Source organism: Lactuca virosa, chromosome 7, assembly GCF_052849685.1.
Source record: "Lactuca virosa cultivar CGN04683 chromosome 7, Lactuca_virosa_CGN04683_v6, whole genome shotgun sequence".
Lineage (NCBI taxonomy): Eukaryota > Viridiplantae > Streptophyta > Magnoliopsida > Asterales > Asteraceae > Lactuca > Lactuca virosa.
This window is the reverse complement of record NC_136432.1, coordinates 27,700,280-27,726,089: the sequence shown is the minus strand read 5'-3', so window position 1 is coordinate 27,726,089 and position 25,810 is coordinate 27,700,280.

Genomic DNA, 25,810 nt, shown 5'->3' with positions numbered 1-25,810 from the left:
TTTACTATTTAAGGACTTAATTCATTAAGTCACTTTTCCTTCACTCATATATCTTATCCTCATAGATCAAGAGTAACATACAAGGTTCATAAACATTGAATTAGACTAAAATCAAGTCAAAATATATAAATTAACATCCTAATTTCATCAATTAGACTCAAACCCTTCGTCTAGGGTTTCAACCAAAAACCTTCATATTTCACCCCCAAATTCAAAGAAAAAGGTGTTAGAAGTGTTTATCCATACCTTGATTCAACAAATCGAAGCTTAGACCCTTTTATTCCTTCAAAATCGAACTTGAAATGGATAAGTGTGTGTAAATCGCACCTTAAAGTATATTTTAGAAGTGTAAGGATAGAGAATGTCTTGCTTATGGACGTAATTTAATTTATGCTATGATTCGTCCTCACGTCGTGACATTTTTGTTGTCACATCATGAGCTCTCTCTTTAGTGACATATTCCTCACACGACAAAAGAAGATCCGCCGCGAAAAATATTAGGCGATATATTTCTCATGTCGTGAGGTGTCCTCCCTCACGTCATGACATTGCCAAAGTACAATGTCGTCACTGTTCATTTAAGTAACTCAATCACCGTTCTCACTCACATCGTCAGACCCAAATTTTGATATAATCTCTTCTCATTCACTAATTTATGTCATGTAATTTCGTAATTTTTAATAGCTGTTTTAAATTAACATTACACAACATAGTTACTCCATGACTATAGATAAAATGATGTGTGTTGAATGCACTAGTTTTAATCCTACTAACTTAAACACAAAGACAAACACACGAAAGGCAGTGTACCTATCAATTAGCAGTTTAGTTCTGGTAAGTAGGGTATCGAACACAGGGAACAGGAAACAATTAAAATAAATGGTAATATTATCTAAATAAAACAAGTTATAGAAAGGGGGTTTTCTCTAGTTTTGCAAGACTAGAAACTTAGTAATCAAATAAACACTTAAACAAAGGACAATTAACAACTAAGGAGAAACAAAAGACAACTAGATTCAATCAATTTAAAGAGACTTTCGTTTAGATTCAATTCACTTATTCCTATGGTTGATTTCGTAGCAAGTGCAATGGATTAAGATGTCATTGGCTACCGATTTCTAATGTGATTAGTTTCATGTTTACTATTACTAATCCTTACCAAACAAGTTAATTCAAACAGTGATCAGTTGATTAAACTAACAAGTTTCCTAGTGTTCAGTTCGGATCAAGTAAGACTTGTAATATTAGTTAACTAAATTTATCAATTCAGTCAACTCATGTATGGTTGTTCATCACACATGCTTACACATTAACTTACTTATTTTCTTGTTAATCCTAGGTTCATATTGTCACACCCCCAGCCATCGGCGGAAACACCGGGTAGTGTAACGTCATTCTTCGTATCACAGTTATATAACATACATTGAACAGTACTAAGAAAATACATACCTTTATTGATAATTGAAAAATTACATAACTGTTTTTCTAGAACCTATTACATAATATCCGACTATGGCATACTTCTTAATGAACAAAAAGGTAATAGTAAGACTTCTTCTGTTCGAATACATACCTGCTTTTCAAGTTCCTAAAAACACATGCATTTTAAAATACGTCAACATAAAGTTGGTGAGTCCACAGGTTTTGACTCCATAAAATAATACATTTTTCCACGTTCAAAAGTATAGTTTGAAAGTATCATTTTGACTCTCCAACATTTAGTAGGTATATTAGGTATAATAGTTTACTTATCAATTAAGTGTTATACCTAAACATTCCTTAAACCTAAGGTATAAGTAGGGGGAAACTTATACTTAACATTAATACTTGTATACGACAAAGTATAATGCTTCTAACAATTTGCTACCATGAGCCTGTAATCGCTGCTATGACATAATACCTCTGATAAATCACACTCATGATTTACCATGAGAACAACATCGTACGCTTCATCGACGTCGGAATAATAACAAGTAAAAGGATAGTTCATCACTCGCTTTTGATTGACTGTAGCTAACAATCACAAGTGGGGTGGTCAACCCGTATACTAATTATACTCGACTTCCTCGCTCACACGGGATTAACGGTTACAGTTTAGAGGATTTCCGCTAAGATCCCCAATCTTAGTTGATGAATACAATTACTCATGTAGACTTTGACGGCTTCCTATAGCTCTAACAACAAAAGCATTTTCATGTCTAAAACCCTAAGTTACTAGACTATGCTTTTAAACATTACTCCTAACTTCATAACATTTAGGCAGTATAACAACTATATCTTGAAGTAAAACCAGGTTTCATCTTGACCTAAAACCAATAATAACAACATATAACGTTCCTAGTTTTATCTTGACATAAAACTATCAATAACAATATATAACATACTAAGTTTTATCTTGACATAAAACTAACAATAACAACATATAACATACCAAGTTTTATCTAGACATAAGACCAATAATAGCAACCTACTTTATAACTTAACATATAGAACTTCCAAATATAACTTCGGAACTATATCGCACACAACATATATATAGAATCCTAAGTATAACTCAAGATCTACATTAGTAAATTAACATGCCGACAGGTTGATAATAGTTGTATATATTCAAAATATTATATTTAGAACAACTATACCCGGCTAATATAACTATATACTATCATATAGACATAATAATAACGTATATATAATATTTAGCATGCATTTTCCCCTGAAATATTAGAAAGTGGGGCCGTGAAACTCACCCTAGTAGCGTGATTTTATGTAATCTAAGCAGAAACGGTCAGCGTACAAGGTCGTCGGGGCTTGGGATGCAAGATGGCCTCAGCAAAGGAGATAGGAGAAAGAAGTTTAGGTGTAAGAATGGCTGAAGTCGGACCTGCTATTTATAGTATGGATTTTGGATCCCCACGTCGTGGGTTTTATAAGGCCCACGTCGTGACTTAGGATCTTATCCCCGTAGACTTGCCATTTGCGTCCCTAGCTTCGGAAGGTGGCCATGTGACTCATCACGTCGTGGGATATCTTTGCTCACGTCGTGAGTTTGGATCTTATCCCCTCGCAGCCTCGTCACACACCTTCTAGATTCCGATATGTGGATAAATGACTCCTCACGTCGTGAGTTCTGTGCTCACGTCGTGAACTCAGTCAGATTAGGGTTTCTGACAGCTGAATCTTCGGAAGGTCGTAACTTTCACATACGAACTCCGTTTTTGACATTCTTTATATGCACGCGTAGGTATTTACAAGTACTACAACTCTCTTTTAGACTCCAATAGCTAATTCTATGTCTATTTTAAATTCCTCTTATTATAGATATTTATAGTGTTCGGTTTATCATAACTTCTTCATGCGAAGTCAGATTCAGACATTCTCTATATTTTTGGAATCGTATGGACGTATACTTTGAGTTGTATCATAAAGAAAGTTCATATTTATATTAGAGTTTATCATGAACTACATATCACTCTTATCATATTACTAGTTTAACAAAATCACATTACATGATTGGTATAATCACATGTGATTGTCTATCGACCTATTTTGACTAGTGTTACAAATATTCATTAATACTAGAAATACAATATTGTTTTCATAAAAACCGTGTGATTCAAGCAATTAAGAAGATGTTCATGCGACTCAATAACTTGATTATTAACAGAAAATAATTATCGCTAACACATAAGGGTCTTTAACAAGCTTAACAAGACTATTCAACAAATAAAATTAATCCAAGCCATAAAATCAAACCATATTCATAATTTTATCTAGTCTAAACAGAAGTAAAGAGTTTTTAGCTCATATCTATAGCAAATAACAAACTAAAAACGAAATCTAATGATTGAAACATGGTTCATGCAAAAGATTAAGACAAAAGTAATGTTTGTTTGCCTTTGATCTCTTCAAAATTAACTTCTAGGTTGAATTCTCGAAAACCACAGCTCTAAGAACCCTTCTGGCCTCCAAAAATCGTCCAAAGCTTCCAGGATTAGTTAGGGTTTCGAATGAAAGCGTTTCTATATATAAATTCTGAAAACAGAGCCAACTCGACGAGTTTTTTGACCCAACTCGTCGAGTTGGTCATTAAAATCGCGTGTACGGCAAGTCAGCGTCAAGAATCGCGAACTTTCTGATCAACTCGTCGAGTTGATGGCCAACGCGTCGAGTCCGTTTGGAATCAGCATTTTCTCAAAACACGAAAGTCGTCCGAAATTGTGTCTAGTTTCAGAACATTTTGAATCTCTTCAATCGGAGTTACAGTTTATGAGATATGGCTAAAACACTGACAAATGGTCAAGTTGTCCAGCAACATCCTTCTTTTTTCAAAATCCAAGATCCAAGCTTCCAATTGCTAAACCCGCTTCCTTTTCCATCCGAGCATGTCATTGTTGCTGAAAAATGATATTCTAAACTAATTAAGCACCTTTTGTTCATTAAATGAGATAAAATCAACATAAATTATTAAGATAATATATAAATTATATGACTAAATATGCCCATATAAAAATACCCCTCACTTGATTTTTGCTTGCCCCCAAGCAAAAGTGAATTTTAACACACTAGTACCACATAAGACAATCCCAATTGAACCTAGCCATTATGCCAAGACCGCAACGCATGCATTTGTGTCTAATTTTTTCCTAAGGACCCCCCTAATTCTAAATACTTACAATCCTCATAAACACTCGCCCACTTCTTTTGACCAACGCTCATTTTATGCATCCCTCTGAATCCATCCGCAGAAAATTTTCTTAACCTCAAGTCATTTTTGGTTAAACAACCAAGCATACATAAATTCTAGAAAAGTTACAACTTTGATACCACAATGGAGCTCTTTGAATTCTTCACTTATTTGATCTTTTTGAATTCACCACCTTCTTTGTTTGATTTTTGGTATCTTCAATCTTGAATTTCTTTCAATTTTTGATCTTCATACTTTATACTTTGACTGCTCCAAAATTCTTTAACTTTTTGGTAATTTCTCTTTTTTTTTTCAACATATACCTCACTTTTTTTCACTCAAAACCTACATGCTTAAGAAAGGAGCTTAACTTCATCCTTTATTGGTTAAGGTATTAGTCTCATGTGCAATGACTACTTAAGTTTTCCTAGATACATTTCTGGTACACGATGCTAAACTTGTTGCGTCCCTCAAACTAAGCGAGGTTGTGTTTTTGTCCCATGATTTCACTAGAATAAAGGGGGCCACAAATGCACTAGAACATGTATAGGCTCATCTAAACATTTGGTTCTTCAAAGAATCATCAAACACAATACTAGCATGGAATCCTAATTGCTTTTACCATAATTTTCTGAATTAACCCTAGCAATTTTTATGCAAATTTTTTAAAATTAAACCAAGGATTCTAATGTAACTAATGTAACCAACCCCCTACCCCACACTTAATCTATGCAATGTCCCCATTGCATATTAAAACAATTAAAGAACATAAAAGTAAAGAGAGAATTGGAACAGAGTCCCCTGAGATAGAAGTGGCGAGGTTGATCTTCTTCTTGTTAAACTCTATCTTCAGCTGACTTTGGCATGGGAACAGCTCATCCACGCCTTGGGTGTGAAACGTCTCGTGTGGTTGACAGCTCTAAATATTAAGGAAAAAGCTTCTTGGAAAACTTCAAAATGAACTTCAGAAATATGGACAATGCCCGCGTCGAATGGAATCAAATCGATGACTTGAAGATAAAAGAATGAGCAACTCGCCGAGTTTTATGTGGAGACTCGTCGAGTTGAATCGTGATATGGGCAGAAATCGCGAATTTTCTCTTGGACTCGTCGAGTTGTAAGAGAGCACTCGACGAGTTTTTGTTGCTAATCGTGCAAATTCTTCTTTCTGCTTCAGGTCTGTTTTTTGAGGTTTAAGGAGGGTATTAAGGTAATACACCCCTCATTTTTCTTCAGTAACTCGACTCCTCGTCAACCAATTAAACATCGGACTCATAATACGACTCAAATCTTCTAATCTTCTTGTCTAGACTCAACCCCATGCTTTAACAATTCGTTCCATTCTCAACCTTACTTCTACAAAGATCAAAAACAAAAACCAAATAATAAAAAGGAAAACAATCATTAAATTAAAATCCTACATTACCCTAATAAACTAGAACTTTAAAAAGAAAAAGGAAAACAAACTCCAATGACGGGTTGCCTCCCGCAAGCGCTTCTTTTTGTGTGAGACTTGAGTTGGACTCTCAACTTAATAAACTTCCAATAAACTCAATGTCAATCCATTCGTTGCATTGAATATCTTTTGTGGATCAATTTGTGAAATTTTGCGCTTTGCTTCTAAAATTGGCCAAACGAGCTTGAATTTATAAAACCCAAGAATCTTGATAAGGGTTGGGACTAGTTGGATACTAATCAGAAATGGATCGCACTTCAGAACTTTCTCCAAAGTTGGAGTCGTCACCCCATGCTTCGAAACACAATCTGGGAAAATAGGGGGCCATGTCATGGTAATGGTCAAACCATGGCTTGGTTCCTGCAACTCAACTTGTTCTTGCTCTTCATTTGACCCTTCTGCTAGCAATCTATCTAGCTCCGCCAAATCTCATTATGGATTAAATTCTTCATCTTGTAAATTTAGCTCTTGTAACTCAGATTGCACTTATTTATTAGGGAATATGTTATCTAGCCATCTTCCAAATTTCTTCAAATCATCATCTGAGTCATACTCCTCATCTTCTTGCTCAATTTTCTGTACTACTTCCTCAAGAAAAGCATCAAGAGCATCGAGATTTGGAAAATATATAAAAAATAAAAATAAAAATAAAAATTAAACTAATTATAAAAAAATTAATCATTAAGTTAAAAACGATAACAATTAGCAAATAAAATTAACTATTTGAACCGTTCCCCGACAACGGCGCCAAAAACTTGATGCGTGTTGAATGCACTAGTTTTAATCCTACTAACTTAAACACAAAGACAAACACACAAAAGGCAGTGTACCTATCGATTAGCAGTTTAGTTCAGGTAAGTAGGGTATCGAACACAGGGAACGGGAAACAATTAAAATAAATGGTAATATTATCTAAATAAAACAAGTTATAGAAAGGGGGTTTTCTCTAGTTTTGCAAGACTATAAACTTAGTAATCAAATAAACACTTAAAAAAAGGACAATTAACAACTAAGGAGACACAAAATACAACTAGATTCAATCAATTTAAAGAGACTTTCGTTTAGATTCGATTCACTTATTCCTATGGTTGATTTCGTAGCAAGTGCAATGGATTAAGATGTCATTGACTACCGATTTCTAATGTGATTAGGTTCATGTTTACTATTACTAATCCTTAGCAAACAAGTTAATTCAAACAGTGATCAGTTGATTAAACTAACAAGTTTCCTAGTGTTCAGTTCGGATCAAGTAAGACTTGTAATATTAGTTAACTAAATTTATCAATTCAGTCAACTCATGTATGGTTGTTCATCACACATGCTTACACATTAACTTACTTATTTTCTTGTTAATCCTAGGTTCATATTCACTAATACTAGAAATACAATATTGTTTTCACAAAAACCGTATGATTCAAGCAATTAAGAAGATGTTCATGCAACTCAATAACTTGATTATTAACAGAAAATAATTATCGCTAACCCATAAGGGTCTTTAACAAGCATAACAAGACTATTCAACAAAGCAAATTAATCCAAGCCATAAAATCAAACCATATTCATAATTTTATCTAGTCTAAACAGAAGTAAAGAGTTTTTAGCTCATATCTATAGCAAATAACACACTAAAAATGAAATCTAATGAATGAAACATGGTTCTTGCAAAAGATTAAGATAAAAGTAATGTTTGTTTGCCTTTTATCTCTTCAAAATTGACTTCTAGATTGAATTCTCGAAAACCACAGCTCTAAGAACCCTTTTGGCCTCCAAAAATCGTCCAAAGCTTCCAGGATTAGTTAGGGTTTCGAATGAAAGCGTTTCTATATCATTTTTTCTTCAAAATCCAAGATCCAAGCTTCCAATTGCTAAATCCGCTTCCTTTTCCATCCGAGCATGTCATTGTTGCTGAAAAATGAAATTCTAAACTAATTAAGCACCTTTTGTTCATTAAATGAGATAACATCAACATAAGGTATTAAGATAATATATAAATTATATGACTAAATATTCCCATATCATAAAACCTTAATTTACAAAATATACTTATACAATATGTCCCGTGCTTTACCTACTCGATCAAATTAGGTCATTATAGGTTCATACACCCTTCAAAGATTTTGTCCCCGAAATCAATTAAAACAAGTGTGGGTATTTATCTTTTATATTTGATTCTGTTTCCTATGTAACATCTGATCCTTTATGATGCCGTCATTGGAATTTTACAAGTCTAATTATCTTATTGTAGAGCATTTTCTCTTTATAGTCCAAAATCTTCTCGGCTTGTTCTTGATACCTCAACTTTTCGTCAATTTGAATTTCTGATCACGATACTCCTTGATTTTCATCAAATAATGTTTTTCGTAGTTGAGATACATGAAACTTATTATGTATACCTTGCATTTCAATGGGAAGATCTAAACAGTAGGTGACAGCTCCAATACGTTGCAAAATGCGAGATGGTCCAATAAATTGAGGACTTAATTTTCCCTACTTTCCAAATCGAATTAACCCTTTCCATGGTGAGACCTTTAACATTACCATATCATCAATTTGAAATTCTATTGGTTTCCGACGCTTGTCTGCATATTGCTTTTGTCGGAGTTGAGCTATCTTCATATTTTCTTTAATTTCTTTGATTTTTGCTTCTGTTTATTCCGCAACATACAATTTAGCAAGTGGCTTCTCTCCTGCCTCGGTCCAACACGTTGGGGTCCTATACTGAGCCCCATACAAAGCTTAGTAGGGTGCCATTTGGATGCTATCGTGGTAACTGTTATTATATGTGAATTCTATCAAAGGTAGATAATCGTCCCAATTACCTCCAAAATTAATAACACACGCATGTAGCATATCTTCCATAGTATGAATAGTGCTCTCAGTTTGTCTATCCGTCTGTGGGTGATACGATGTACTCATCAACATCTTAGAACCCATTTGATCTTGGAAACTTTTCCAAAATCTTGAAGTAAACCGGCTATCACGATCCGAGACTATCGAAATTGTTACACCATGTATTTTAACTACTTCATCGCTATATATACTTGCCAATTTTTCTACTGAACAATTCTCGCGTATAGGGATGAATTGGGCTGAATTTCTTAGTCGATCAACAACCACCCAAATCGAATCATAACCACGGGATGTCTGTGGCAGTTTAGTCACAAAATCCATTGTTATTTCATCCCATTTCTTCATCGGAATCGGTAGTGGTTCTACTTCTCCATACAATTTTTGTTGATTATATTTAACTTGTAAACAAGTTAGACAGTTTTCTACATATCTCCCGACATCTCTTTTCATTCCAGGCCACCAATAAAATGGTTTCAACGTACGATACAATATTGTACTACTTGGATGTGTTGAATATCGGGAACAATGAGCATCTTCCAACAAAAATTTTCGGGCCTCTCCATATATTGGAACCCATAATCGGCCTTGAAATGTTCTCACACCTTGATCGTTTATTTGTAATTTGTTAATATAAGAATCCATTTTCTCGCTTTTTATTTGCTATATTTTATAGCTTCTACCTGTGCTTTTCGAATCATATCCGGCAACTGTCTTGAAATTCGCATCGATGCTGAGATCACACAGATTATCGGCTCCTTTCGACTCAAAGTATCCGATTCGTCATTAGCCTTATCGGGGTGATTTAAAATTTCACAATCATAATCTTTTATCAATTCCATCCACCTCCTCTGTCTCATATAAAACTCTTTTTGGTCAAAAAAATATTTTAAACTTTTATGATTCGTGAAAATTTGGAATTTCACTCCGTAAAAGTAATGTCTCCATATTTTTAATGCAAACACAACAGCCGCTAGCTCCAAATCATGAACTGCGTACAACTGCTCTGTTGTTTTTAATTGACGAGAAGCATAAGCAATCACTTTTCCCCATTTCATAAGAACACAATCTAATCCCACTCGATAAGCATCGCTATAAATAGCAAAATCTTCTTCACCTTCAGGTAATGTCAATACTGGAGCTTTACACAAGTCTTTTTTTAATTGTTGAAAAGCTTGTCATTGCTCTTCAATTCACTGAAATCTCTCTATCTTTCATATCAATTTGGTTAACGAGGCTGCTATACTTAAAAAATCTTTCACAAAGCGTCGATGGTACCCTGCTAATCCCAAAATGCTACAAATTTCTGAGGGATTCATTGGCGGTTCCCATTTCATCACGACTTTGATTTTTGATGGGTCAAATTTTATGCCTTCCTTTCCAATTATATGACCAAGAAATTGAACTTCTGTTAGCCAAAATTCACATTTTGAAAATTTCACATATAGCTTTTTGTTTTGTAAAAACTCTAGCACATATCGTAAATATACTTTGTGCTCTTCCCAATTCTTCGAATAAACAAGAATATCATCTATAAACACAATAATAAACTTGTCCAAAAATGGCCGGCACATTCGATTCATCAAGTCCATAAAAGCAACAGGGCATTTGTTAATCCAAACAACATCACAAGGAATTCATAATGCCCATATATTATTCCAAATGTTGTTTTCCTAATATCTGATTCTCTTACCTTCAGTTGGTGATACCCCGACCTTAAATCTATTTTTGAAAAATATGAAGCTTCTTGAATCTGATCGAATAGATCATCGATTCGTGGCAATGGGTATCAATTTTTGATGGTAACTTTATTAAATTTTCGATAATCTACACACATACGCAGTGTTCCATCTTTCTTTCAGACAAACAGAATGGGATCACCCCACGGGGAAATACCAGGCCGAATGAATACACGATCTAAAAACTCTTGTAACTTAACAATTAGTTCTTTCATTTCTGATGGTGCCAACTGATATGGTGAACGAGCAATCGGTTCTGCACCAGGTACCAAATCGATGGTAAACTTAATTTGACGGTCAGGAGGTAAGCCTGGTAATTCTTCTGGAAATACATCTTGAAATTCCTTTACTATATCCACATCACCAATCATTCTTCGTGACCTAACATCATTCACACGTGCCACATATAAAACACCACCTTTACTGAAACTTTTTCGAGCTTTTTCCATTGAAATTGCAGGAACTTCTTTACCCTTTCTTTCACATCGAATCACGAGTAAAGATCTATCGGGGGCTTCTACAATAACTTGTTGATTACACATAATTTTAGCATTATTTGGAGACAACCAATCCATTCCTATAATAACATCAAATTCTCTGGTAGTGATTGGTTTGAGATTTATAAGGAATTCGTTCTCATAAATCCCATGCCGACACTCACGATATTCCTCTTTGACCAACACATATCTCCCGTCTAAGACTTCTACTAAAATATGTTCACTTGTCGGGGTTAATTTTGTTTTTAATTGAGAAGCAAATTTAACCAACACAAACGAATACATAGTGGCAGATTCAACATCAGATAAACCGGAAGTGAATTTAAGGTAAAAGTACCTGTCACGACATCTGGTTTCCTCCTCGCCTCTTTCGCGGTCATTTGAAAAGCTCGGCTTTTAACCACATTAATTTCTGGTTTTCGTTCCTCTTGGAAGTTCACTCGATCATTTTTATTAGATACTTTTTGTACTCCTTTCAACATTTTTCGGCATTCGGAGCGGATATTACCGCTTTCTCCACAACCATAACATACAAGCTTAATACTCCGGACTAGTTCCCGAAAATCACGTGCTATATGTCCCGTCTTTCCACAACTATAACAACTTAACGAAGTCAAAGATGTTTCACAATGTCCATGATGTTTCTTACGACATTGTTCATGCAACTTGCCTTCATTTATTTTTACATCGGTCCGGGGTTGAGATCCCGAACCTTGAAACTTCTTAGAACTGGCTCCTAGTTTCTCGTCCCACCTACTTTCCCATTTACGTTTTAAGTAATCTCCTTCTTTTTGCACGTCTTGTCGTCTCACTTCAATTTCTCGTTTCTGTGATGCGTTCACCAACTGACCAAAAGTACATAGGAGTTCATTTGAATAAACTCATGAATTTTTGTGGTAAGTCCCCAGGTATAACGATCTATCCACCTGGCTTCTGTGTTCACTTGATGACTAGCAAATCGGGATTTTTCATTAAATCTGGTTGTATATTGTTGTATCGTCTTCGTTCCTTATTGCAAATGCATGAACTCGTCTTCTACTTGTTTCATTCCAATTGGAGAACAATACTCTTCTTCGAATTTAGCTCAGAATTGTGTCCAAGTCAACATATGGGTCAAACTCTCCACAAGTGTACTGGAAACCATGTCCCACCAATAATGAGCATCTCTTACCAGTAAATTAGTAGCAAACTCCACATTGTCCTCTTCCTTACATTTATACGTACGAAATATCTTCTCGATATAAGTTAACCATGTCATAGCAACCACCAGATTGGTAGTTCCTTCAAACTCCCCTGGTTTGTAATCAATAAATTTTTTATACATACATTCCCCTTGTAACACCTTATTTTTACCGTTCCGTGGGATTCAATAGAAACCATTGTTTATAAAATTTGAAGTAGAAATATATTACTCTTTAGCCCATGTAATCATCTTAAACATGTAGGAAATGTTGAAGTAGAAATATATTACTCTTTAGCCCAAGTAATCATCTTAAACATGTAGGAAACGTCGATACGATTCCCATAGATATATAGAACGCTTAGATCCGACCTCGTATGAAGAAGTTATGCTTCTTCGAAGTTTCACAATTAAACCGGCACAGCTCTGCATATCGTAAAAAGTAAATTTTTGATAAATCACTTTTTTGCCTAAGAGATCAAAATGAAAGTCATAGTAGTCGTTAAACCAAGAGCAGTCATATAAAAAATGCCCAAATCCATCTCTGTATGGAATAGATATGATATTTCGAAGTTCCTGTGCAACCGGGTATAGAAGTGAACGACATAGAAATCGAATTTTAGAAGAATAGATTATTAGGAAAAATAATCTAAATGAGAGTTTGATAGAGTGAGAATTAGTTGTTGGGATCTAAATAAAGTTTGTAGATCTCGTTGAGAGCTTTCTGGCAATATAAAGAACAACGAAAACAGATCTCGTATGAAGAAGTGACGCCATTTTGAAAATCTGGAAAAACACATGCACGAAGTGCGCGACGCGTTCGATGACATGGCGTCGTACACAGATGACACATGGCAAGTTCAGGCGGCCGACTCTCTTGGCAGACAAGGCCACGTGGCCCCACGAGATCATGACACATGGCGCCACAAAAATGGGTCACATGGCAAGCTTCTAGAGAGCGTCGATGTGGACGAACCCAGAAGCAACATGTGGCAGAAGAAGGCTGGAGCCAACACCCCTATAGTGCGCGGAGCGCCCATATATATGCGCGACATGCATCACTTTTCTTGGCTATATATAGAGCTCTCCGTATATGCTCCATTCCCCACACACTTACACATCTTTTCTCTTGAGTATTCCATACTTTTAAGCAATTTTCCTTAGATTTCTGTACTACGGTGAAGCCCTACGACACCCCTGAGTGCTCATCTAGTTGTAATCTTCGAGTAGGAGTTCCCGAGTCAGTGTTCTACCCGCTTAGATCCCGGTTCTCGTCAATAGTACTTTGTAATTGAGCTACACTTACTTTGCCTCCGTGTAATTTATAATTATAGTTATAAGTCGTTATTAGCAACCTATAATAAGTCGTTATTAGCAACCTATAAGTAAGGTCCAAATATGGATCTTTACCAGTAGTTAAGCAACAATCAATCACAGAATAAGAATAAGATGAAAAGAAACCAAGCTTGCACACGATTATATTCAGAAAAATCGTCTGGTACAACTCGATAGGACTCTATGGCATCAACAACCACTAAAAGACTATCACCTCCTCTATATATACTAGCCATGACCGTAAACTGGGTTTCCGACCGTAAACAGGGTTTACGGTCGTAAACGTGTTTACGGCCGTAAACACACAAAATGTCCAATTGACCAACAAACAACCCATAAACACTATTACAGACTCATTCTGAACACAAAACAATGAAAGCCTAGACCAAACCATTTCCAGGGTCCTTCAATCTCCCCCTTGGTTTGGTGCTAGCTTGGACTTAGCTCTTCTCGACCACCAATACGTCAGATTTTCCCATTGCTCCATTCCACATCTTCTTCTCGACAATTTCAGCCACCATCTCCGTGTATTCTTTCGCAGCGGGCTCGAATATTGCTTCAGCCACCTTAATCTGTTGAGTAGCAAGATGATGTATGTCCCATTTGTGAAATTAAAGCAAGTCCCTTTTCTCATAGAGACGGATGCAATCTTTCTGAAGCTTGATGACAGCGACATCTGTTAATTCATCATATACCCAATACAACATGGATGCAAGGGAACCATCAGGGTAGTTTTGAAGAACAGGGACTTGTTTCACTTGTGCGGTAGCTGGCCACATCACTTGTCTAAGTGGCTGGTTTGTCTTGGGATCAAGAACTTTGGAGTGGACCTTGACAATTGACTGAGCAGTCTTCATCGAAGGAAATCCTTTAGCTACTTGATCCTCCAAAAACGATTTAAACTGGTTCGCCCTGGGATTATTTGTAGGATTGGAGAAAGGAGCCTTAGACAGCTCAATAAGATCAATCTTGGTAAAAGAGTTAAAGTCGTGAGCGTCTTTGTATAGTTCATTTTTGCCGCTCTTTCTCCTTACCATGAACATGTTCATCGTGTCATGGAACCCCCATGAGATGATTCCAGACCTGTCACCATAAGTGTGTCTGAAGCGATTCTCGTCCAGATCCGTAACAGTAACCTGTTGTTGATCCCAGGGTGCCTTATGATATGCGCTCCGTTTGAATAGAAGTTGACCCTTTTCAGTTTCCTGGGCCGACTTCTTGCGTTTTAAGGCCTTTCCACGTGGAGCTTGCTCCGGTTCCTTTTCGAAGCGGTTTACGACGGTGGTGGTTCTGATAGTTGTAGGAGCAATGGGAGCATCTTGATTGGGAAGATAAATATGTGGCTCCTCAACAGATGACTTGAATTCGCCCCCAAACTTATCTTCCAGATTTTTCTTCAAGTCATAGTAACTGGCGGTCAAAAGGCCGAAATGAGTCTGGAGAACTGTAATTTGTTTGGTCTTCGCAACATTTTCTTCATTAAGTTCTGCCATTTGAATACCGAGCTGTGTGTTTTCAGCTTGAAGGTCTGCGACCTTAATGTCAAGCTCAATATTCCTCTGATCCAACTCGACATTCTTCTGACTCAGAGCATCGACCTGCTTCTGAAGGCCAAAAAGTGTAAGACCCTCTTCTCCTGTGTTATCACCCCCTATAGAAATTCCTTTGCCACGTGGGGGTGATGTTGAAAATGGTTCTCTGGCCAAGAGCCTGGCTAATTTGACAGATGTAGCGTCGTGCTCTGGCCTAGGAGGAGAGAAGTCCGTTTGGAAGGACGAGCCACCGGCTTCGAAGAAGGTATTGGGACCTTCACTGAATGGCTCAGTTGAGACTATAACTGGGGTTGTTGTTGGTGAAGCTGAAGCACTTTGAGTCACCAGTCTTGGGTCAAGTCTGCGTCTTTTGCTTGAAGGAGGTGTGACTTGTGTGGTGGTGTGATCACTTTCCATCGGCGCAGATGTAGGTAAGATAACATCAAGGGGAGGAATCCCTGACGTCACCACCATAGGAGTTGCTATTTCCGCCGATGTTTTGGTTGGAGGAGGTGTAGCTTCAAGAACATCTTCTTCTTCCCTTGTCTCAGTTGCCAGTTTAGCAACTTCATCGACATTGTCGAGCAGCTCATTGAGGTTCATCCCGGTCAAGAAATCCTCGTTACTCCCAAAATTGACAGGAAATTCATCTTTGTCAAATCCTGTGAGGTCGAGGTCTTCATATAAGTCAGTTTCTGACCCCGACCCCCTGTGAGAATCTTCTTCTACTCGTACGGATGTCAATTCATGTTCCTCAGCCACTTGTGCGTTAGCAGCTGGATCTTCTTCTTCTTCATGATCTGAGACAGTGATCACATCATCAGACGCAACCCTCTTAGATGAAGTTGGCTCAGATGACATCTTGTTAGATGTTCCATGCGACTCAGAAGACTCATCAATTTCAGCAAATTTCCCAAATTTGACCAGAGGATGCAATCCTTCAAAAACGACCTTGCCCTTTCGATTTTGCTTGATTAGACCAACTGTGTGAGGGCCCAAGGATTTTATGTCCAACTTGTCACCATCCTTGATCATTTCTGGAAACTGATCGTCGACAAACACTTGAATAAACCTTGGATAAAGTAGAAATGCATCTCTGGTCCCCCGGGTAATGGCATTAATGTTCACCAAGAACTCATCAAGAATGAACTTTGAGAAATTAAACTTTATGCCAGCAGCCAAGGAAACAATTGCCCCGGTGTTCCTGAGAGAGATCTCATCGGCTCCTGATCTCCTGCCAGGAATCGCCAGTACGGAGGCAGGAGCTTCTTAACTGTGGGAGGGTAGACACCCTCATATCCCATCCTCTGAAGAATCCGTTGTACATCATCAATTCCAATTTCAGTAGGGAAATTGGATTCATCGATGACCAGCAAAGTATCTCTGATGTACTGCTCTGTAATCTTGATCTTGCAACCTTTGACTACAGCTTCAATTGTTATCTCTCCGTTGACTTTGGCCATTTTAGCTGTCTGCCAAAACTCCCGGATGATGTTCTGATAAATGATGGGATTCACTGTGATGGCACACGATAAGCAGCAGTCTCTCAGCCTGTAGATCATTGACTTGAATTCTGCATGAGCAGCCGGAGGATCATCCAACACGATCGCCAAGTTGTGCATATCTGTCACACCCCCAAACCAGACGGCGGAAACGTCTGGGGGTGGAGGACTTGAATTGTAGTATCACAACACATGCATCATAGTAATCAAAGTACAAACAACCATTGTATTTAAAAAGTATAAATATTTACATGTGTTCAATCATTGTATATTGAACCAAAATATAGTTATACAAAAGAAGATATGACTCAACAAAGCTCCATCTTCTCAAAAGCTTGGGGAGTACCTGTGTATTATTTCCCTGAGACTACAAGTAATTTGAAAAGAGAGTATCAACATAAAGTTGAGTGAGTGCATAAGTGTTTATGTTTAAAGGATGTCTCTGTATCTTGTATATGTAACTTGTTCCAGAAAATCCTATATTTTCTATTGTATATGAAAAGTAGTTTTATTCCCATAAAACCGTTCTCTGTGTATAAATGTTTTCTATTTGTATTACTTATGAAAACTTGTAACTGAGAGTGTGCCTGGCTCCACCAGCTGTTATTGAAAACTGTATTGAATCTTTGTATTTTGTATTCTGTAAACTGGTACTTTGAAGGTGTACTTTCGTTTAGTTATTTATACACTAACGTATTGTTAATATCTTTTTAATGAGTCTTATAACCATACTATGACGGATGGCCTGAAACAAACGCTTTGTGGGCGTTTAAACTGTTGATAACAATTGCCACTCATATAACTGTAGCTAGCAGCCTGAGTGCGGGGTTGTCAATTCCCGATATAGATCTACACACACTTGTTTCGATCCCCGAGGCTGGAGATTCTGGTTATAATGTCAGGACTTTACCTTGGTTGTCTAAAATGAATTAAACAACCTGAATGTCTCATAAAAAGCATATAAACGTTACATGTATATTAGTTATGAAAACCCAATCATTCGGAAATAATGATTGACAGTGTGTTCTTGAATTTGAATTTCTAACATATATTTGATAAGTGTAAATCCTTGATTTGTTTTGTATCAAAACCCTAGTTTCTTGTAAGACTATATATTCTTGTATTATGAATTCTTGTTCTATGTATAAATTATACCTATTATAATTTATATGTACTTTCTAAATGTGTATATAACTGTATTTAGCATGTAACCCCTTGCTCAACGTGTTACAAAGGTATTTGAATTGATGAAATAACTTTTATATTTATATACATACATAATTTCATATATAAGTAAAATCTAAACGACACTCGGAAAAATAATCGGAACTATAAGCCCACATCCAAACAAGGAAAAGGACCCAGAATGAGTTATCAGTCCTAAGCCTTTTAAATCTTATTTATATACGTATATATATACAAATATGAATTTTGGGGAAAAATATAAGATTATAAAAGAGTTTGATGTTTTGAGTATTTTTAGATAATTTAATGTTATTTTATCATGATTTGAATCATGATTTTATAACACAAAGTTCTTGTGTTATGCTTGTATTCCCCCCTTAAAACAGTAGAAATTATGAAAATACGGGGGTTTGAACTCACTTGATAGGTGGTGAATTGGACGGAGTTTCGTTTCACGAAAATGAGTTTGTTTGTCGAGAAGCCGGTTCAAATTGGGCAGAGTTTCGACAGGAGAGAGGTTACTTCTCGGGAATCTCGGGGCTTTGAGGCTTGTTTAGGGTTCGAGACTTGATACCGGGGCTTTAGGGGTTGTATATGAGCTTAGGGGAGTGGAAGATGTGAAAGAGAATGATTTTTGGGGTGAAAAAGTGTAAAATTTCGGAAGCCCTCGCATGCATATATATAGTCCGAAGGTTCGGACCCGGAGCCATGCGAGGCTGACACGCGTCGGACAGGTGGCGAGGCGAGGGGGCTTCTTCGGACCGGAGGCTCGCTGCTGGCTGGCTCGGATTGGACCGGACTTCGGTCCAATGGGAAGGAGACACGTGCGAAGGAGATGGTCTGAGGTGTATGCGAGGGGTGTCTCCGGGGTGTCTCCATGCGAAGCTGTCCGTTTCTAAGTGGACCTCGGCTGCGGTCCAATCAGGAGGTGCCACGTATGAGTTCGGTCCACTCAGCAGCTGCCACGTGCGAGGGTGACGTGGCATGCGAATTTTCCCGGTTTTTCCCATTTTTTCTTTATTTTTGTGCCAAACTTGCGAAAATCATAACTTTCGCATACGAGCTCCGTTTTTGGCGTTCTTTATACGCACGCGTAGGTAAAATCATACTCTACGACTTTCGTTTAGACTTCGTCGGCTAATTTTGATATTTAATATTATTATTTTAAACAGACCGGGACGGGAATCCGTTATAAATTCATAACTTCTTCATACGACGTCCGTTTTTCTCTGTCTTTTTACCGTTGTACTACTACCGACGAGACCTTCAATTCTCGTTTAGGTTGTGTTGGCTAAAAATCGCTCGATCTTAATTTCGAGTTTTTAGCTGTACGCTGCTATACTGAAACTTAGAAAAATCATAACTTCTTCATACAAAGTCAGATTTTTCCGTTCTTTTTATGAAAGTTCTCAGTTTAACATAAACTACAACTTTCATTTAGATTGTTAAGGCTAAAAAGCCTTTTATTGAAAATTCAGTTTTTACACTGAATAGTGTTTTGCCGGTTTTGTCGCGGATTTTCGATTGGTCATAACTTCTTCGTTATAACTCGAATTTTAGTGTTCTTTATGTTTTTGGAAACCTTGTTCCAATCTCTATCATTTGGTTCATCCCAATCAAGATTGCTAAATAATTTATTTTTGAGGGTCAATTATGTAAATATGCACATTATGCTAAAATTTCCCTTTATTATTATAAAAAGAAATACACATTGACCTATACTATTACATAGGTTTGAAATAACGATTTGTTACATTATCCCCCCGTTAGAGAGAATTTCGTCCCGAAATTAGTATTTCAGGTAGACTAGGGAAAAAGATGTGGATACTTCTGTTTCATTTGATCCTCCCGTTCCCAAGTGAATTCAGGTCCCCGTTTTGCATTCCAACGAACCTTCACTATCGGGATACGGCTTTGTTTTGTTTTCTTAACTTCCCTGTCTAGAATCTCTACGGGTTATTCCACAAAGTTGAGGCTCTCATTTAACTCGATATCCTCGAGTGGGATCACAAGAGTCTCGTCAGATAAACACTTTTTCAAGTTTGAAACGTGGAAGGTAGGATGAATGTTATTTAGTTCTTGGGGTAGTCGAAGTTTGTAAGCTACAGGACCAATTCTAGCAAGAATTTCGAAGGGTCCTATGTACCTTGGACTCAATTTGTCATGCTTTCCAAAGCGTATCATGCCCTTCCAGGGTGAGACCTTTAACAAGACGTGGTCACCAACCTGGAATTCCAAGGGTTTTCTTCGTTTATCAGCGTAGCTTTTCTGTCTATCTCTGGAAGCTTTAAGTCGCTCCCGAATTTGTATGATTTTCTCGGTGGTTTCTCGAATGATTTCCGGATCAGTGAGAGCACTGTCAGGAGTTTGACCTCTAGCTAGCTGCGTGTCACCCACTTCAGTCCAGCACAGAGGGGATCTGCACTTGCGGCCATAGAGGGCTTCGAATGGAGCAGCCTTAATGCTAGTGTGATAACTGTTGTTATAAGAGAATTCAACAAGGGGTAAATGAATATCCCATGCTTTTCCAAAGTCTATCACGCAAGCTCGCAACATGTCTTCTAGAGATTGAATCGTCCTCTCACTTTGTCTGTCGGTTTGTGGATGGTAGGCTGTACTCATGTCCAGCCTAGTTCCCAAAGAGTTTTGTAAAGACTGCCAGAAACGAGAGGTGAATCTACTATCTCGGTCCGAAATAATAGATATTGGCACACCATGCAGTCTAACAATATCCCTGAGGTAAGTTCGGGTTAGTTTCTCAATCTTGTCGGTTTCTTTTATTGGCAAGAAGTGTGCGGATTTGGTTAATCTGTCGACGATTACCCAAATAGTATCATAACCACCCGAAGTCTTGGGTAATTTGGTTATGAAGTCTATTGTAATCCTCTCCCACTTCCATTCAGGGATTTTAGGTTGTTGTAATAAACCTGAAGGTTTCTGGTACTCTACCTTGACTTTGGCACAAGTAAGGCACTTGCCCACAAAGGTAGCGATTTCGGCCTTCATGTTAGGCCACCAGTATAGTTTCTTAAGGTCCAGATACATCTTGTCTGAACCTGGATGAATGGAGTACCTGGTTTTGTGTGCTTCATTCATAACCACATCTCTATAACCACCAAACTTTGGTGTCCAGATCCGGTTCATGAAATAGTAGACTCCATCATTCCTGACTTCGAAGTTCTTATCCATTCCTCTCAGGGTTTCACATGCCACGTTTTCGGGTTTCAAGGCTTCTAGTTGAGCTTCTTTGATTTGTGTGGACATATGTGAATGGATTGTCATGGTCAACGACTTTACTCGGTGACCCGAGTATTCTTTTCTGCTAAGGGCGTCAGCTACTACATTTGCTTTACCAGGGTGATAAAGAATTTCACATTCGTAGTCGTTCAGTAGCTCCACCCATCGTCGTTGTCTCATGTTTAGCTCTTTCTGATTGAAGATATGATAGAGACTTTTATGGTCCGTGAATATTGTGCATTTCGTGCCATATAGGTAATGTCTCCAGATCTTCAGAGCAAACACCACCGCTCCTAGCTCAAGGTCGTGTGTTGTGTAGTTGACTTCATGCGTCTTAAGTTGTCTGGAGGCGTAGGAGATAACCTTTCCTCTTTGCATAAGTACACACCCAAGCCCTTGATTTGAAGCATCACAGTACACTACAAAATCTTCTGTCCCTTCGGGTAGGGACAAGATCGGTGCACTGCACAAGGCTTGTTTGAGCGTTTGGAATGCGGTTTCTTGCTTCTCTCCCCAGTTATAGGTTACACCCTTTTGCGTCAGGGTGGTAAGAGGCTTAGTTATTCAGGAGAGATTTTGGATGAATCTGCGATAGTAGCCAGCAAGACCTAAGAATTGACGGATCTCTGTAGGTGTTTTGGGTGCTGGCCAGTTTTCAATTGCTTTGATTTTGGAAGGGTCCATGTGTATTCCTTCTGAACTAACCACGTGACCTAGAAATTCAACCTTCCTAATCCAAAACTCGCACTTTGAAAACTTCGCATAAAGTTTTTCTGTCCTAAGGGTTTGTAATACTAGACGAAGATGTTGGCCATGTTCCTCCTTGCTCCTTGAGTAGATAAGGATGTCGTCGATGAAGACTATGACGAATTTGTCCAGGAATGGACGACACACTCTGTTCATTAGATCCATGAACACAGCAGGTGCATTCGTCAATCCGAATGGCATCACTATAAACTCGTAATGACCATAACGAGTTCTAAACGCGGTCTTGGGAATGTCTTCCTTCAAAATCCGTAACTGGTGATACCCGGATCTTAAGTCTATTTTCGAGAAGTAGTTCGCACCTTGAAGTTGGTCGAACAGATCGTCAATGCGAGGTAAAGGATATCGATTTTTAATGGTAAGTTTATTTAGCTCGCGGTAGTCTATGCACATGCGGAATGATCCATCCTTCTTCTTTACGAACAAAACCGGTGCTCCCCATGGTGAGAAGCTTGGTCTTATGAAACCTTTACTAAGGAGTTCGTTAAGTTGGCTGGATAATTCTTGCATTTCAGAAGGTGCAAGACGATAGGGGGATTTGGCTACAGGGGTAGCTCCAGGGATTAAGTCGATTCGAAATTCGACTTGTCGTTCGGGAGGTACTCCTGGAAGATCATCGGGAAAGATATCGGGAAAGTTGCAAACCTCTGGAATGCTCGCGATATCTTTTACTTCTTGCTTTTTGTCAACGACGTGAGCTAAGAAAGCACAGTACTCTTTGCGAAGATACTTCTGTGCCTTGATGCAAGAAATGATCCGAAGGTTCGCTCCGGGTTTGTCGCCATAGATAATAAGAGTTTCGTTAGTTGGTAAGTTCAAAAGAACAGCTCTTTCATAACATAAGATGTCGGCATGGTTGGGGCTCAACCAATCCATACCTATTATGATGTCAAAACTTTTAATAGAGACCGACATAAGGTCTATTGGGAAAGACAAGTCATTCAAGGTAAGGATACATCCTATGTATATATCGTTGGTGGATTCATATTTCCCGTTAGCCATTTCTAATGTAAACGTTTCATTTAGTGGTTGGGAGTTTTGATTTAGTAGGTGTTTAAAATTATGGCTCACGAAGCTCCTCTCAGCACCACAATCAAATAAATGCATGCATAAGTATTATTGAGAAGGAACGTACCCGTGAACACAGCAGGGTCTGCCACCGCTTCTTCATGACCCAATGCTAAAATCCTCCCAACTCCACCGGCATTTCCAGCCTTTGGACAATCTTTCTTGAAATGCCCCACATCACCGCATTGGTAGCATGCTCGGCCTACTCCAGCGGCAGGTACTTGGTTAAGTGGTTGGGGTGGTATTCTACAGAATCGGGCAGTATGCCCTTTCCTGTTGCAGTTTCGGCACTGCATTTCTGGGAAATTTCCGTTGTGGTGAAAATTGCACTTGTTGCATTTAGGGAGGGTACCAGCATAGGGTTTTGTTGGTGTAAAGTTATTGGAGACAGCAGCAGGTACAGTAGCGGTTATGGTAGCAGGTATAGTAGTAGCATGGACTGCCACTACTTGTTGCTTCTTTGCTGGTTCCAGAGGAGATTTGCCCTTCCCTTTGTTCCAGACCCTCTTCTTGCTGTTGTTGTTGTTTTCCTTATGTTGTGCTGGAGCAGAGACCACAGAGTTTTGACGGGCTCCATGGTCGATAAGAGATTGTGCCATTTCCTTGGCACTGTCAAAAGTAATAGACTTTGAAGCTAAAACACTTGACTGAATTTGGGGCGACATACCCCAAATATATCTCTCAATCTTCTTGCTCTCTATAGGAACCATATCCGGACAAAGAATTGCCAGATCACAGAACCTACTAGTGTAGGTTGATATATCAGAACCAACCATTGTAAGAGTCCATAGTTCTTGCTCCAGTTTCTGTATCTCCCCTCGCGGGCAGTATTCCCGCATTAACATGGCTTTTAGGCTCTCCCAGCTGATGGAGTTAGCCACAACTAGAGTAAGTGACTTAATGTGGCCATTCCACCACGTTAGAGCCCTATCAGAAAAAGTACAGGCAGCAAATTTAACTTTGCTACCCTCAGGACAGGAGCAAATTTCAAAGATTGCTTCCGTCTTCTCAATCCATTGTCGTAGTGCCATAACTCCTCCAGTCCCATTAAAGGTCCTGGGTTTAGCAGTAGAGAAATCCTTATAAGTGCATTCTCGCGAATGCCCATGACTTTCGCCATGGTTAGAAGGATGTGCACCGACTCCCGACCCACTAGCACCAGGAGTATGAACTTGAGACATGGCAGCCGCTACAGCCGCCGTGACCGCCGCTTGAAACATAGCGGGGTCGAATTGAGGAGGTGGTGGTGGTGGCGTCGGTGCTTCATTGGTGTTGATACGTCTTGGATTTCTACGAGGAGGCATCTCTTGCTATATAAGTCAATAGATAGAAAGATAGTGAGATATCAGGAATGAATATGAATTTGATATCTCTGAACTAAACACTTAATTTAACATGAATTTCACAAAGAATTGGAAATAGAAACCCACTGCAAGTACAACTTGCAACAGGATGATATGAAATTGAATGGTTATTTTTCAAAAAGTGTGAGTGTACATGTCAACTGTATTGGTATATTAAGTATATAAGGTCCAGAAAACTTAACCTTAAAGCAGGATTATAATATATTCCAATACTGAGAAAGTGTTGACATCAAACCAACCTACCGGAAAAATAAAATTTCCGCGGTTGTATTGAAAGCATGAAAAATAACACTGGAACATTTCTGTGATCCAAAACTTTGGAATAAGATGTTTATGAGAATTGTACTAACTCTTGTTGAAGTAAAGTGCTTATTGTTTTATTGATACTCGGTTTGTACATAACGTGGAAAGTAGTATGTATACATTCGATATATAAAGTAGAAAGTAGAAGTAGTGCGAACACTACTTGCGACGATTTCTATGACGATTGCTAGACTTCGCTTCGTCTTGCGCTTTCCAACGCTTTTCTTGAGCAGCTTGATGCTCCCTTAGTTCTCTGATCTCTGATTCAGCAGCACTAAGTTGCCTTTGAAGGGCTTCAGTATGGTGCTGGGTGTCATCTTGCATCTCGTCAAGACGAAGGATATCTGCAGTGTTAGTCTGTGCAACTGCATTCACCTCTAGGATCCGATTGATCGACATCCTTGATTGATCGAACTGTCGGGCTATCCGGTTTACTATAACTGGAAGAGCTCTGTCAGCAGTTCCTCCTCTAGATACATTATAGAAACCTCGTGCCATTCCGTATGGAGGGCGTTGGCCGTCTTGTCGACTCCAATGGTTTATGTATTGGCCCCACTCAGGTATTGGTTGTGCTTCCTCTTGCCTCAAAGGACGCTCCCCAGGGTTGCAGACTTGTGGCTCTGTATCCGTACCACTTGACTCGCTGTACTCAAAGGGTTCTTCGTCTGAGTCTGTGATCCAGCCTGCATTCTGTGGATTGTAGGGGTCTCCCGGTAAATTGGGTGCAGCCATAGGTTCTATATATTAAATAAGGTTAGTAAAATACTCTCCATAGTATTTTAATCTTTGTATTCTGTTCTATAGTTCTTCTGAATATGTATGGTAAGTTTTAGACATGTCGCAACACTACTATCACTCCCAAACACATGTTGGTCATATCTCAAGTCAATATAGTTGATCAGGCTATATTAATTCCAGATATGATTACATAACTGCTCAGGTTTGACTATAGTGTTCAACATCCAAATACTTTTAAGTTCTTATGATTGTGATATTGTACTTGTAAGTATGAATGTTAGTATACTTCTCATAAAAATACTTAAATCTTTAAAAGTATACTTGTAGTCAGAGCTCCTTGCCCCGATGTATTTATAGTTTGTATATCTTTTATTGATT